At 25.2% G+C, this 6,936-nt stretch overlaps 1 protein-coding gene across 3 annotated transcripts in view; it reads left to right on the forward strand.

Moving 5' to 3' along the window:
- The first annotated feature begins 1,600 nt into the window (after nt 1-1,600).
- The window catches only part of LOC117168892 (nipped-B-like protein), a 17,471-nt gene continuing 12,135 nt past the window's right edge, over nt 1,601-6,936 (forward strand). Inside the window, exons 1-2 of one of the 3 annotated variants that reach the window (XM_033354811.1) lie at nt 1,601-1,728; nt 1,803-2,027. The gene's annotated coding sequence lies outside the window, so the exon portion shown is untranslated. The other 2 variants (XM_033354810.1, XM_033354812.1) reach the window with 2 other exon arrangements.

Here is a 6,936-nt window from a genome sequence, read left to right on the forward strand (position 1 = left end):
TAGGCTCCATTCACTGAACAGGAAATAGATTTTTTACTTGTGGGAAATTCGAATTGGATTTTTTCGGCTTTTAATTTTTGAATAAATAAATTAATATAAATCGGAATTTTAAAAAAATATTGGGTTAATGATAGTAGATATACAAAAAGAGTTCATTTTTTACCAAACAATTGAATGTTAAATTAAGACTAAAATGAATTCTCAATAAAAAAAGTAACGCATAATTGATATTTCAACAAAAAAAATTTTAATTACCAATAAAAAACAGTTAAACTCATCTAAAATGAACGAATTTTTAACACAATAGGAACATTTTAAAATTAAACATTAATTTTCGACAAAATAGTTAAATTATCAAACAAAAAAGTTAATAAAAAAAAGTAATTGAACTTTTAAACAAATATTTAAATTTTCAGCCAAAAAGATGAATTCTAATCGAAAAATTTCATTTTAGATTAGATTTTTCATTAAATCTTTTGAAATATTAAAAAATTTTAATTTAATGTAATCTTTTTAAAACTTTCTACATATTTTTTGATATTATTCAAATTATTCTTAAAATTGTTTTAAAATTATGCAAAATAAAAAAAATGTTTAAAAGCCTGAAAGATTCTTTTTTGGCAATTTTAAGAATCTTTTAAAATGTTTAAAAATATTTTGAGATATTCTCTTAAAACATATTTTTCAAAACAAAAACTATTTTAAAATTTAAAAAAATCTAAATTTCGTTTTCGATTTTTTGAATATTTAAATTATGTTTGAACAAATTTGTAAGCTTCTAAATATGTTGTAAAATTATCTAAATTCTTTTTTGTTTGTGAATCTTTTGAAATGTCAATTTTTTTTAGATCTTAAAATTAATTTTTTAAAATAAAAATTCATTACATATATTTTCACACGAATCTTAAGAAACTGTTTTGTTATCTTAATACCTTTCAAAATCCTTTTTGAAATGATTCACATTTTTCTAAATTTGTTTCAAGATTGTGCAAAAAAAAACAAGCAATCTTCAAAAGTCGGCAGTTCGGCAGAATAAACAAATTAATTAAATATCTATAAGATTCTTTGTAAAGATTTTTTTTGAAATGTAAAAAAATCTTTTTAGATATTTTGTTAGGATATATTTTTCAACATATAGAAAATAAAGTAATAATCAAAAAAAGATTATGAATGTAAAATTATTTATTAAATTACATACATTGAAATATAATCTTTAAGTTTCAAAACACTTTCATACAAAAAAATCATCTAAAGCTTTAAGGAATTTAAAATGACGTACGAAAATGTTTATAAAAAAAGTAACACAATGTAAGTCGTTACTTTTTACAGGAAAAATAATGCGTTAATTTTCGAGAGAAAAAGTAATAGTAACGATAACGCGTTAATTTTGACTGTAAAAGTGTCAAAAACTGAATAATAGTTTGCAATTCCTGAAAAAGATACAAAATCACGAGACCTCAATTGAAGCGCAGTCAATCGTTCTTGGTTTCCTGAATACTCCAGTCAGTACTGAGGAATCTTGAAAGAACATATGAACGGAGCATAAGGCGATTTGAAATGCGACGCCCGGCGGTGTATCAAGTACGCAACTTCCGCGAACTCGCTGCTGAGCATTGAGCAAAATGGACGCCTTTGTGTCTGTTTTCTTCGGATTCCCACTATAAATAGTGTTTTTCCCGCGATCAGTCACATCTGAAAGTATGGTGTTTACATGGTTTCGCGAACGATGTAAGTGAAAGTTATGCTCTGCGCTGGTGTTGTTTGTTTCATATTTTGATCGATCTAATTTGCCTCCAACCAAGTAGGCCACAGCCACGGATGACAATTGAGTGGATATCTTGAGAGGAAAAATTTCTGAAGAAAATCGCTGAAGGAGGACCACTCCAACTTTCTAGGACCAAAAACTGGGTGCATTTTTACAACTGACAGGCAGCTGATTAGGAAAATACGAAGGGCCCTGGCGAAAAACCTCATTCTGCATATTAGACAGTACAGCATAAATAATCGGGAGGATCAGTTAACTAAAGGTAAATAACACAAAATATCGCGGGAACAATCATTTTTTCACATTTTTCGTTCGTATTCTTGCCAAATTTCCTAGCCAGTTCTTAATTTCAAGGGTTTATCAGATTTTTAGCTTTTAATTTCGTTCTAGCTATCAGCTTTGACCTGCTGTCTTGTTTTTATGCATTTTTGTAGAAAGTCCCTTTTTCCTTGTATTTCGGTGTACAAATGTTGAGGAGAGATCCACTTTGTGTTTTTTTCTTGTTTTTTTTTCATATGGAAATTTTGGAGCATGGGGATAGATTTGTTCTCTATTTCTGTTTATTTTTTACGATTTAGATATTTCGAGTGTTCAGTAAGGGGGCTTTTTTCAATTTTTTAGATTTGGCATTAAAAATTCTTGTAAACCTAAGGTGGATTATTTTTTGTTATTTTTATTTGGTGTTTTTCAACAGGATTCGTTGTATACGAGTCATGAATATTTTTAAATTTTGTTTATTTATTTTTGTATAATTACATAACAAAGAATTTTTAATAATTACTGGAAATATTGAGCTTTTTATTTTCAATGCTAAAAAAAACTTAAATTTTAGAATTCCGTTGCAACAGTTCTCTTTATGGAAACATAAACGCCAGGTTTACGATTTTAAGTCTACCGAGATTATTTTTAGTGAAACTCGTTTGCTCACAGTTTAATATCAAATAGATAATAAAAGTTAACAAAAAAAGAAACTCCAATGCTTAACCTAAAAAAATATTTTCAATTTTTAAAAATACCTACTAGATAGTTCAAATTGGATCTCATTACAATTTTTAGTTTTTAAAACATAATTTTCTTCTTTTTTTTCGTTGCGTGAAAGTCGCTATTTTAAAAATACGACTCTTATTTTTGTTATTTTCATATGGTTTGTTTTAAAATTACTGTAAGAATTTTTTAAATGAATTTTTCAGGTTGTTAATATAATATTTAGAGATTTCATCTAGTTATTGGTATTAGTTGCTTTTGTTGATAAAAGATCCACTTATTATTGGATTTCTGTATTAATTTTGTTGTAGTTAAAACTTCTTTATGTTCGATATGAGAATCCTATACGAATATTGACTATTTTTTTATGTTTATATACAGTAATTAGTTTTTATAATTATAAACAGTGGAATTTCAAAAATTTGAATCAATTCTCTGATAAAATGATTTCAGTAAAATTTTGATGCTCAATGTTGGGGGACTTTCCCTAACATATTTTGTGAAGTATTTGTTTTAAATTGGGGAAATTTACCCAGCTATCTTTGGAAAGATTCCCCTACTCTCTCGGGGAAATTCTTAAGAATTGTTACGAAATACTTGCTGGACGTTGGAGATTTTTCCTCTATAATATTTTTTTAAATCCACACTTTTGTGTAATTTTTATGACAAAGATTTTGAAATAAATACCTCATTTCATTAGAGAACATATCCTACAAATCGTGAAAGTTTTCCAAATAATTTTTGGAGACAATTTCATATTATATAGTTGAAAAATCAAAACAGTAATTTAGGTTAGAAGTATAATTTATTTTTAGACTCGGAAAAGTTCTTACATGTCAAGAAACGTTAAGAATCTAATATATTAATTATTCGTACTCTTATTAGAGGTGTGTCGTGGGTTTGCATTTTTCATGCAAGTTTGGATACGCTTCATTGGACTTTTCAAAATATAAGAAATATAAATATATTAAACCTTCTTGATTTCTTCCGTTCATTACAATTTAAAAAATTAAAATTACCTCTTTTTTCTGAGAGGATAATCGAGGCAAAAGTAAAATTTTTAATAATTTTTATTTTTTAAAATATTTCTTAAGCGAATATAGAAAAAGATTTTTAAACCTTTCAAAGGATTCAAAGATTCACAAAATTGTCTAAAAATAATCTTCAAGTTTTAAGGCATTTTTTTTTTGGTATGCAGAATTTTAAAACAATTTCAGGAAAAATTCGAATCACTTTAAGAAATATTTAGAAGCTTAGAAGTTTTAAAGATACTTACAAATTTGAAAAATTTAAATACAAAATGTTGATGTTTGTAAATTTCGAAGATTTTTAAGAATTTTGAAAGGTATCAAGAAAATAAAAAGTAAACTTTTCAGGCAAGTTTTTTTCATCTCTTTTAGTAGAAATTTCATCTTTTTTAATAGTTTATTAATTCTACTGTTTTTATTTTAAATTAAATTTTTTTGTATTGGAATATCAACTATTATATCTTGTTGAAAATTTATATATTTTTATTAAAAATCCAACTACTTGGTTCAAAGTTTAACAAATTTGTTACAAATACATTGTTTTGTTTAAGCATTTATCATTTTAGTTTATTTAAAATGTAACTGCTTCGTTGAAAATTCTGCTTTTTTGTAGAAAATTAATCACCTTCATAGAGAATTAATTTATTTGGTGGAGAATTAACCCATTTGGCTAAAAATTAACATTTCTCAAGAAAATTCATATTTTCGGTTTAAAAATTTTAAATATTTTGTGGAAACTTCATCTCGTTTGATAAAAATTCAAACTTTTGTTTGAAAATAAAACTGTTTTTTATTTATAATTAAAATATTTTTTGGTCGAGATATCAATTATGCATTAAATTTATTGTTGGAATCGGACAAATTCTTAGATTTTAAGAAAAATTACGAAAAAAAATTTTTTAATCATTCATATTTTTCTTAAAGGTATGCAGTTGTTTGTTCGCATTTTACATGCATATTTGAACATGTTTGCAACATTGGATTTTTGAAATAGAAAAAAATCTAGCTGTACGTACAATTTACAATATAAAAAATTTATAAAATTAGTCCTTTATGCTATGAAAAAAAATGAAGCAAAAATCAAGTATAATCTTCGAGATTAAAAAAATGAAGTAATTTTGATTTTTTAAATTGTAATGATCGAAGCAAATAAAGCCAGTTTTATATACAGTTACATTTTTTTCTATATCGAAAAACCCATTGTTTCTAGGGTATCTACATTTGTATTGAAAATTTCAAGTTCACTATGGAGCCTGGAAAGTCCTGGAATTTTGATGAATAAACGGGAAAAAATTTAATTGCCATTTTTTTCGAAGGTTTTTATAATTATTTCAGTATTTTTCTGCTTATTTTAGAAATACAAATTGATAGGAATTGATTAAATTACGTTCTAATTATTTGAATGAGTACGTTTGATTAATAATGTTATATACAGTACCTAAAGTGCTATACTAAAGTGCCTCATTTTTTATAATATAAAGAGGATACATTTTCTGCATCTAATAAGCTCAAGTTGAAGGCTAATTGTTAATTTAAGAAAAATATATTTTAAAAAAAAGAACACAAATTTCAGTGTTTTAGAACAATTAGAGTAACTTTGGAAATAGTACAAAAAATGCCTAGTACTTTGACTAATTTAAAAAAAAGTCCCTATAGTAGTTTGCTGAATTGTTAAGGTATTGAAAAAAATTCCCCTAGATTCTATCCGAGGTTCGAATTTTTTTATAATATCTTTTTATATAAATTTAAAAAAGGAGGGTTGTGTATTTCGTTACGGTCTGTAAAATAATGAGGGTGGGGGGGGGAGGGGAATTACGCAATATTTTTGATCAATTTTCGGTTTTATTTTCAAAGAATAATAATAAATTTTAAAGTTTTAAAAATGTGTGGAAAAAGCATATGGAAGTCTTTGAGACCATTTTTTGAATTATTGAAGATTAAAAAATTGTTCAGGTAAATTTAATTTTAAAGAGTGTAAAAGATTTTAAAGTAAAACTGCATTTTTCTATATTACATAATTTTAGAAAAAAAATTGAATAAGCTTAATTTCTAAGAGATCATTTAAAAAGATTTCAAAAATTGTCAGAGAAAAATCTGATAAATTTTAACGCCATTTTTTAAAATTTTGCAGATTTAAAAAAAAAAGCCTGAAAGATTTGAATAATCTTTAAAGATTAGAAGGTCTAGATTGCCTGCCAAGATTAAAAAAATCATTTTCTTGGCATAGGTGTGAAAAATTTCAATGTTTTTTCATTTTGAAAAATTAACTTCAAGGGGTAATTAAACAAGGATTTGAAACATATCAAACGATTTCCTAACATCGAAAAAGAATGTAGAAGGTTTTGAAGCAAAATGGTTTAATTTGGTGAGATTGAAAAATACAAGAATAGAGTAAATTCAAGTAATATTTAGTAGAATTGAAAAGATTCAAAAAGAATGTTTATCTTAAAAAAATTTTAAATGTAGATTTTTTAAGATTTTTAAAATAAATTTTAGAAGCTTTAAAATAATTTCGAAAGGTTTCAAAAAAATAAACCAAGTCAGTTAAAAATATTTTTAGGAATTTAAGACGTTTTAAATAGATTGGAAATATTTAAAACTTTGGAAATTTTCCGAAAATTTACTTAATATTTTGTAAAATTCTATAAAATAAAAAAAATGTCTTTGAAATCTTCAGCATTCTTTTCTACATCTGAAATATTCAAAAATCTGTTTTTAATTTCCTCAAGAATCTTATAACAATTATATTTATATAAATTTACAAAAAAAAACTGATAATACTTATTTTCTTGTTCTCTATTCTGATAATTCAATGTCAACTTGAATTCAAGTGTTCAAAAACTTGTAACAAATGAATAGATATTTGAAATTTGTAAGCTATATTATTATTAATAATATTTTGTAGTCTTCATGATGTTTCATCCAAATATTGTTTTATTTATTTCTAGACAATACTTCTTAAAAAACCTTGTTTGTATTTAAAAAACGCCTCTTATGTCTTTGGGACCGTCCATAAAGGACGTCCGCTAATTTTTTATAAAACTAGAGTGACCCCTACCTTATGTCACACATGGTCACATTTTTACTAACCACCCCCTTCAAAAAGACGTCACAAATTTAATAAACCCCCCTCCTTGCGTTAAAAATAGTTTCGTAAAA

Source organism: Belonocnema kinseyi, chromosome 3 (assembly GCF_010883055.1).
Source record: "Belonocnema kinseyi isolate 2016_QV_RU_SX_M_011 chromosome 3, B_treatae_v1, whole genome shotgun sequence".
NCBI classification, from domain to species: Eukaryota; Metazoa; Arthropoda; class Insecta; order Hymenoptera; family Cynipidae; genus Belonocnema; species Belonocnema kinseyi.